Source organism: Phalacrocorax carbo, chromosome W, assembly GCF_963921805.1.
Source record: "Phalacrocorax carbo chromosome W, bPhaCar2.1, whole genome shotgun sequence".
In the NCBI taxonomy this organism is placed as follows: domain Eukaryota; kingdom Metazoa; phylum Chordata; class Aves; order Suliformes; family Phalacrocoracidae; genus Phalacrocorax; species Phalacrocorax carbo.
In genome coordinates, this window is record NC_087547.1 from 2,384,820 (window position 1) to 2,394,775 (window position 9,956).

Sequence of the window (9,956 nt, forward strand, 5' to 3'; positions counted from 1 at the left end):
GTTGGGGAAAACAGTCTGGGTTATTCCTGCCACAGGCAAAGGCAAACCCATTCATGGGACTGCTTTTGCTCGAGGACCTGGGTGCACTTGTTGGGTGATGTGGGAGGATGGAGTAGTCCGGTGTGTACCTCAAGGGGATTTGATTTTGGGGGAAAACAGCCAATGAACTGAATGGTATGCTGTTAATTGCTATATAATGTTTTATGTCATCACTACTATGGTTGCTATATGCCATATCAATTGTATCATGGTGGGAATCTCCCAAATTAATAAAAATAAATTAACTTTCAATTGAAACAAGCAAAGCGCAGCAGTGAGAGAACAAGGACTAACAGTGCAGCGGTGATGGAACGAGGACTGACTTCAGCATGCAACAATCCAACGACATACACACCATCTCTCTGAAAGACTCATACAATAGATGGAACCCAAAGTCATGGACTAAGTGAACTCAATGGACATTTCACAGACGTTTTACAGGGGTTTTCCATAGACTAGGGGAATGATAATTGCAATCTCTATATACTATTAAAGGATGAGAAGGCGGCTAGGGGTTATTGAAATTGTATTGGACAGTATGGGACCTGAGAATGACTGAAATGATATGGAATTGGGGTGGATACTGCCATGGTTTTATCTGGGATAGAGTTAATTTTCTTCACTGCAGCTTGAATAGTGGTGTGCTTCGGACTTAGCATGAAAACAATGTTTGGGTAACACACAGCTGTTTTGGCTGTTGCTGGGTAGTGCTGGTACTAGTCAAGGACTTTTCTAGCTTCCCACGCTCTGCTGGGTACACAAGAAGCCGGGAGGGCAGAGGGCACAGCTAAGAGAGCAGATTCAAACTGACCAAAGGGATATTCCATTTCATGTAACATCATACCCAGTATGTTAACTGGGACGGGCTGGCCAGAGGAGTGAGGTAGCAATCGCGGCTCAGGGACAGGCAGCGTCAGTCAGCCGGTGGTGAGCAATTGTATCATTTGTGTTTCTGTTTGGTTTATTTTCCCATTGCCCATTTTATTATATCATCATTATTGTCATAATTATCATAATCATTATTACAATTATTTTTTAATTTTAATTAACAAACTGTGCTTTTCTCAACCCACAATTTCTTTTGCTCTTCCGATTCTCTCCCCCATACCACAGGGGTGAGGGGAGTGAGCGAGCAGCTGCATGGTGTTTAGTTACTGACTGAGGCTGAACCACGACAATGGCCTTTACTTCTATGGCCTTCTCCTTCAGCAGTTTCTGTGACTTGTCGTATAGCAATCCATACAGCAGCCTTCCATATCTGATGCTCTCCCACCAGATGACAGTACCCATCAGGGAAAAGAACATATTGCTTCTAATTTTCTGCCAGTGTGTTATGCAGTGGGGCTTCTTCAGCACGTGTCACCTCCTCCTCTGGTGATAATCCAAAAGCTTGGCCTTCTGGCCAGTCCATGATCACTGCCAAGATTCCTGGGTGACTGGGGTTTCCTACTCGAGCCCGCTGGGTAATCAGTGCAACCCATTTACTCCACGTAGCATCAGTTGCATGGTGTGTAGAGGGGATGTTTCCTTTGAACATCCAGACCAGCACTGGCAGTTGGGGTGCCAGGAGCAGCTGTGCTTCAGTACCAACCACTTCTGAAGCAGCCCGGACCCCTTCATATGCTGCCAATATCTCTTTTTAAACTCCTGTTTAATTTGTTCAAAGGCTTGTCCTTGCTCACGGCCCCATTTGAAACCGTTCTTCTTTCGGGTCACTTGATAGAGAGGGCTTACAGTCAGAATATAATCTGGAATATGCATTCTCCAAAAACCCACAACCCCTAAAAATGCTGGTGTTTCCTTTTTGCTAGTTGGTGGAGATATGGCTGCTATTTTGTTGATCACATCCATTAAAAGCTGATGACATCCATCTCACTGTTTCACCCATAAGAACGGGATCTTTTCCGCGGGTCCTTTGACCTTACTTTTTTTAATAGCAAAACCAGCCTTCAGAAGGCTTTGGACTATTTCCTTCCCTTTCTCAAAAAGTTCTTCTGCTGTGTTGCCCCATGCAACGATGCCATCAATGTACTGTAGATGTTCCAGAGCTCCACCCTGTTCGGGTGCAGTCTGAATGAATACATAGAAAATGGTAGGGCTGTGTTTGCACCCCTGGAGCAGTCAATTCCACGTGCACTGGACACCCCTCCAAGTGAAAGCAAACTGTTGCCTGCACTCTGCTGCCAAAGAGATGGAGAAAAACACATTAGCAATATTAGTTGTGGCATACCACTTGGCTGCCTTTGACTCCAGTTCGTATTGATGTTCTACCATGCCCGTCACAGCAGCACTCAACGGTGGAGTGACTTCATGCAGGCCACTATAGTCTACTGTTACCCTCCACTCTCCATTAGACTTCCGCACTGGCCATATGGGACAGTTAAAGGGTGCATGGGTCTTACAGATCACTCTTTCGCCCTCCAGTCAATGAATGAGCTCATGGATGGGAATCAGGGAGTCACGGTTTGGCTGTGGCAATCGGCACCTGTTGTTCTTTGACCTTCAGCAGCCCCACAACAGAAGGGTATTTTGAAAGCCTAGGCAAGGCATACAGCTGTTCCATTTCTTCCATCTCCAAGGCAGCTATACCAAGAGCCCACCTGTACCCTTTTGGGTCCTTGAAATACCCTCTCCTGAGGATGTGTATGCCAAGGATGCACGGAGCCTCTGGGCCAGTCACAATGGGGTGCTTTTCCCACTCATTCCCTGTTAGGCTCACTTCAGCCTCCAATACAGTCAGCTCCTGGGATCCCCCTGTCACTCCAGAAATACAGATGTGTTCTGCCCCTATGTAGCTTGATGGCATTAGGGTGCATTATGCACCAGTGACCACTACAGCCTTATACTCCTGTGGGTCTGATGTGCCAGGCCATTGGATCCACACAGTCCAGTAAAGCCAGTTGTCCCTTTCCTCCACCTGGCTGGAGGCAGGGCACCTCTATTCCTGACCATAGTATTTGCTACTCACTTCTTGTAAACACAAATCAAAATTTGCCCTGTTAAGATCACAAATAAAATCAGTGCTCCCACTCTTCTGTCTGGGGAACTGCTCACTGGAAACTGGAACAGCAACTTTCCTGGAAGAACCACCCTGAGTGATTGGTTTCCCTTGCTGCTCACATACCAGTGTCACGCAGGTGAAACCTTTTAGTGGCATCTGGTGTGTATCCTCTCTCTTGAGCAAAGGGACACTTACTCCTAATGGCTGAGATACTGGTTCATACAGGTGGGGACTAGGACATATCTTCTTTGAGTTGCTGGACCTCCTGGGACAGTTTCTCCACAGCCAAGATGAAGGAGGAAGAGACACGTGCTTCGTAATCCCATAGTCTGTCAATCAAATCCCCCACCATTGGTGCCTCTTCATCTTTTCAGGCCAGTTATGCCAATGCAATTACATGCTGTTCTCCGTAAAAATGTCCACCATATGGGTCGTGTGCACTGGGGTTCATCAGGATCAATGGATGACTGCAGATTATCCAGGTCACCATAAATCACCTCAAGCACAGCTACTTCCCTCAGGTACTAGATACCTTTCTCCATGGCAGCCCATTTTCCTGAGTGATATGTAACATCTGCCTTGAAGGGATACCTTTCTTTCACACCAGACCGGAGTTGCCTCCAGAAGATGGGGCTGCTGCAGATCACCCTGGGCTGCTCTATCTTCTATCCAGGTGGACTTTGGGGTGCTGTCACTAAGCAGCATCCCGCAGGCAAATAACACCCATCTCTTCTGGGCCAGATCCTCCGCAATCTTATCTGGAATCTTGGGCTTAACGGTAAGGAAGAGGCCACTGATAGTTTTGGCTAACCTATTTGTTCCGATGAATATTGCCTGTGTTCTGCTGAACCTGGCTGTATTTATAATTCAATGCCAAGAAATTCAGTTTGTGTCCAGTTTACCAAGATGCAATTTGGTGGATATGGGTGGAAACAAGATCTGTTTCTGCTGCAAAGAACTCCATCTCGGTAAATGCATAAAACAAGAGACTGTACTGAAGCTATACCACGTGAAGTCATGCAATGCTTCTCACCTTCTTCTCAAGAAGGTTCTCTCTGGCCTTTGGGCCATGAGTGCTCTCACCACCACAGTCTGCTTGGTAGCAGCTGTCCTGCATTGCTTACAGATTATTGCAGCAAGAAGATCCTGCATAGATGAATCTCAGCTTGAAGGCCAAGGTCACACTTTGGATCCTGATGATTCTGCCTCACCTGTGCTGCCTCCCTCCTATTCTGCAACTGTTGGGGTTAAGCCAACAACTCAGCCCCACACAGCTACTCACTCCCTCCCCCACCAGCAGGATGGGGGAGAGAATCAGAAGTGTAAAAGTGAGAAAGGTCATGTGTTGAGATAAAAACACCTTAATAATTAAATAAAACATTAAACACAACAACAGTAGTAATAATAAAATGAGAAGGATAATAACAGGAGCGACAAAACCCAGAACAGGGAGAAGGTGGAATGAACAACCCAAACAAACACCACATGACACAGAACAAAAAAAGGACACAAGCCACAACCGCCACCCCATACCAACTGCCCCAGTTCATATACTCATCATGGCATCACATGGTATGGAAAGAATATCCCATTGGCCAGTTCGGGTCAGGTCTCTTGGCTGTGGCCCCGCCCCTCCCAGCCTCTTGCCCACGTGGCAGAGCATGGGAAGCTGGAAAGGTCCCTGACTACTACAGGTGCTACAGTGAAGAGAATTAACTCCATCCTAGCCAAAACCAGCACAGCTATGAAAATAGCTAGCATGAGCCAGAGATAATTTAGCAAGTGCAGCAGCACCTGTGTAAGATTGATGTAACTTTGGAATCCAGTGCCGATGTAAAAGCTACTATCAACAGAGGGCAGTGATTTACAGGAAGGGGCAGCTTTCTGCATAGCAATGGTGTGAACTTACTACAGCTGCAATTTGATAAGTACTCTCAAAAGCAAAGCCATACAAAAAGCATTTGCAAATGCACCTTTTAATATAGGCAACAGGAATGAGAGCCATGCGAGTATGAGAGCAGGAAGGCTGTAAAGACATCATTTCCTTCCTAAAGGCAGCAGACACAAAAGAACCAGATTCTCACCCAGAATAACAACAATGATGCTGAGGACAGTTCTCACCCATCCAGGAATCACTTGGTGAAAGAAACATATATCACCATTACTGGAAAAATGTGGATCATTTACACAGGCTAATGAGAAAAACAGGTCAGTGTGGATGAATATAAATGATTTTCCTAGAGAGTAAGGGTCTAACCAAAGGGGACTGAGTTAGAAACAACAATCGTAAAGTTACTGATCAACTGGAATATCATAAAAAAAGGGATTAGTAAAACTGCATAAAACAGTGAAGGAAAATGCATCAGAAAAATAAAACTCAAAACTGTATGAAAGGGTTTTTATCTCTTTGGCTACTTTTATTCAGCATTCTGACATACGCTGCTTGTAAATGTGCTGCTCTCTGATCCCTAGGCAGTCTCTAAACCAGCTATGTCAAGGAATGAGACATGTTTTTCACTCAAACCTAAGAACTTAATTTCTTCAAATGTCTTGAGTGACACCATGTGCCACTATCCTGGAAGTGAAGCCCTCCCTGGGGAGTTGCTTCTTTCTTTCAGCATGCTGAAGCCGGGGCCATCCTTTACTCACATTATCAAGTTGTTTGGAAAAGTATCCCGCCGGCTGCCTCCAGGATCCCAACTGTTGTGCCAGCACTCCAAGGGCCAGATGTTGCCTTTCATGTACAAACAACTCAAAAGGTTTGGTCAGATCAGGTAAACCCAGTGCAGGGGCCATCATTAGTGCCTTTTTAAGTTCTCTGAATGATTTCTGACACTCAGGTCTCCAAGTCAGATACCGATCTTTAGATTCTCTTAAAGCCTCATGTAGTGGCTTCACATACAGTCCATAATTCAGAATCCAGAGTCGACACCATCCAATCATCCCCAGAAAAGCTCTCAGTTCCTTCGGGCTGCAAGGCTCGGGGATCTGACAAATAGCTTCTTTCCTTTCATTTCCTAATTGTCTTTGTCCTTGAGATCTCTCAAATACCAAATAAATCACTGCTTCTTTTCCTATTTGGGCTTTGTTTCTGGAAACTCTGTATCCTCCTTGGCCCAGAAAATTTAATGAGCTGATAGTAATTTCAGAACATTTTCTTTACTTTCTGCCGCTATCAGCATGTCATCCACATACTGCAACAATATGCCTCTCCCTTGGTTCTGTTTTCTCCATATTTCTAATTCTTTTGCCAGCTGATTCCCAAATATCATAGGGCTATTTTTGAATCCTTGTGGAAGTACAGTCCATGTTAGCTGCGTCTTTCGTCCGGTGGTGGGGCTTTCCCATTCAAAAGCAAATATGCTTTGACTTTTTTTATGTCCAGAGGTATGCAAAAGAAGGCATCCTTCCAATCTAGTACAGTAAACCATTTATGCTCCTCTTTTAAAGAGGTTGGTAAAGTGTACGGATTAGCCGCTACTGGGTGTATATCTTGGACTATCTGATTTATGGCCCTTAAATCCTGAACTAATCGGTATTCCTTGCCCCCAGATTTCTTTACTGACAATATAGGAGTATTATATTCTGATTCACATTCTACCAAAAGCCCATATTCTAAAAATCTTGTAATTATTCCCTCTAACCCTTTTCGAACCTCCCACTTAATAGGATATTGGTTTTGTCTTACCGGCCTGGCTCCAGGTTTTAATGTTACTTTTACCGGCTCTGCCAATTTAGATCACCCCGCAACTCCACTCGTCCAAACCAAAGGAATTACTGCATTTTCCACTTCTTCGGGAATCTGTTCCTTCCTGGAGGGATCCTGTAACATAAACACTCCCGCCTCTATGGCTTTTGATTCTGGTATTAGTAATTTAATCTCTCCATCTTTAAAAGTGTCGTGGTTCAGCCTCAGCTGGCAACTGAACACCACGCAGCCGCTCGCTCACCCCCCCCACCCCTGTGGGATGGGGAAGAGAATCGGACGAGCAAAAGAACTTGTGGGTTGAGATAAGCACAGTTTAATGATTACAATAAAATGATAATGATAAATGATTATGATAATAATGACAATAATGTTAATATAATAAAAGGGAAAAGGAAGGGAAAGGAAAACAGGGAAAAAAACCACGGAAACACAAATGATACAACCACTCACCACCCACCGACTGACGCTGCCCATCCCCAAGCCGCGATTGCTTCCTTCCTCCCCCGGCCAGCCCCTCCCAGCTAGCATACTGGGCATGACGTTACATGATATGGAATATCCCTTTGGTCAGTTTGAATCCACTCTCTTAGCTGTGCCCCCTCCCCTCCCAGCTTCTTGTGCACCCAGCAGAGCATGGGAGGCTAGACATGTCCTTGACTAGTATAAGCGCTACCCAGCAACAGCCTAAACATCTGCGTGTTATCTCAACAGGTTTTTTTTTTCCATGCTAATTTCAAAGCACAGCACTATACCAGCTAGAGTGAAGAAAATTAACTCTATCCCAGCTGAAACCATGACAGTATCCACCCCTTATTCCATATCATTGACATCATGCTCAGGTCCCATACTATTCAGTACAAATTCAATAATCCCTATCCATCTTCTCATCCTTGAACTATATATATATATATACAGATTTTTTCATTTATCATTCCCCTAGTCTATGGACCACCCCTGTAAAATGCCGCTGAAATGTCCATTGAGTTCATTTAGTCCATGACTTTGGATTTCATCTCTTGTAAGGGTCCTTCAGAGAGGCGGTGTGCGTGGGGTCAGATTGTTGCATGTCAGTCCTTGTTCCATCACCGCTGCACTGGTAGTTCTTGTTCTCTCACTGCTGCACTTTGCTCGGTTCCATTGAAAGTTCATTTGCTATTATTATTAATTGGGAGATTCCCACCATGATAACATTCCATTGATATGGCATATAGCACCATAGTAGTGATGACATACAACATCATATAGCAATTAACAGCATATTATTCAGTTCATTGGCTGTTTTCACCCAAAATTAAATCCCCCTGAGGTACACACCGGACTCCTCCATCCTCCCGCATCACCCACCAAGTGCACCCAGGTCCTCGAGCAAAAGCAATCCCACGAGTGGGTTTGCCTCTGCTGGAAGCAGGAATAACCCAGACTGTCTTGCCCAGCATATTTTTTATGTGCACTACAGGGACTCAAACCCCTTCCACAGTACGTAAGGATTCTGATTGGGCAGGGCCAGCTCGCCTGGCAGATCCCCTCGTGGTGACTAACCACGTGGCTTTTGCTAAATGTGTATCCCAGTGTTTAGATGTTCCACCCCCCATTGCTCTCAGTGTCATCTTTAATAGTCCATTGTATCTTTCGATTTTCCCAGAGGCTGGTGCGTGATAGGGGATGTGATACACCCACTCAATGCCGTGCTCTTTGGCCCAGGTGTCTATGAGGTTATTTCGGAAATGAGTCCCATTGTCTGACTCAATTCTCTCTGGGGTGCCATGTCGCCACAGGACTTGTTTTTCGAGACCCAGGATAGTGTTCCGGGCAGTGGCGTGGGGGACAGGCTGTTTCCAGCCAGCCGGTGGTTGCTTCTACCATGGTGAGAATATGGCGCTTGCCTTGGCGGGTCTGTGGGAGTGTGATATAGTCAATTTGCCAGGCCTCCCCATATTAATATTTCAGCCATCATCCCCCATACCACAGAGGCTTTACCCGCTTCGCTTGCTTGATTGCAGCACACGTTTCACATTCGTGGATAACCTGCGCAATAGCGTCCATGGTCAAGTCTACCCCTCGCTCATGAGCCCACCTGTATGTGGCATCCCTCCCTTGATGGCCTGAGGTGTCATGGGCCCACCGAGCTAGAAATAGTTCACCCTTATGCTGCCAGTCCAGATCCACCTCAGCCACTTCAATCTTGGCAGCCTGATCTACCTGCTGGTTGTTCCGATGTTCTTCAGTGGCCCAAATCCCGGGGACGTGAGCATCCACATGCCGTACCTCCACAACCAGGTTCTCTACCCGGGCAGCAATACCTTGCCACAATGTGGCAGCCCAGATGGGTTTGCCTCTGCGCTGCCAGTTGCTTTGCTTCCACTGCTGCAGCCAGCCCCACAGGTCATTTGCCACCATCCAGGAGTCAGTATAGAGATAGAGCACTGGCCACTTTTCCCATTCAGCAATGTCTAAGGCCAGCTGGATGGCCTTTACCTCAGCAAATTGGCTCGATTCACCTTCTCCTTCAGCAGTTTCTGCAACTTGTCGTGTAGGACTCCATATAGCAGCTTTTCATGTCTGGTGCTTTCCCACAAGGCGAGAGGACCCATCAGTGAAGAGGGCATACTGCTTCTCCTTTTCTGGCAGTGTGTTATACAGTGGGGCTTCTTCAGCACATGTCACCTCCTCCTCTGGTGATATTCCAAAGTCTTTGCCTTCTGGCCAGTCCATAATCACTTCCAAGATTCCTGGGCGACTGGGGTTTCCTACTCGAGCCCGCTGGGTGATCAGTGCAACCCATTTACTCCACGTAGCATCAGTTGCATGGTGTGGAGCGGACGTTCCCTGTGAACATCCAGCCCAGCACTGGCAGTCGGGGTGCCAGGAGCAACTGTGCCTCAGTACCAACCACTTCTGAAGCAGCTCGGACCCCTTCATATGCTGCCAATATCTCTTTTTCAGTTGGAGTAGAGTGCGCTTCAGACCCTCTGTATCCCCGACTCCAAAACCCTAGGGGTCGACCTTGGGTCTCCCCATGTGCTTTCTGCCAGAGGCTCCAGGTAGGGCCATTCTCCCCGGCTGCGGTGTAGAGCACATTTTTTATATCTTGTCCTGCCCGGACTGGCCCAAGAGCTACTGCATGAACTATTTCTCGTTTAATCTGTTCAAAGGCTTGTTGTTGCTCAGGGCCCCGTTTGAAATCATTCTTTTTCCAGGTCACTTGAT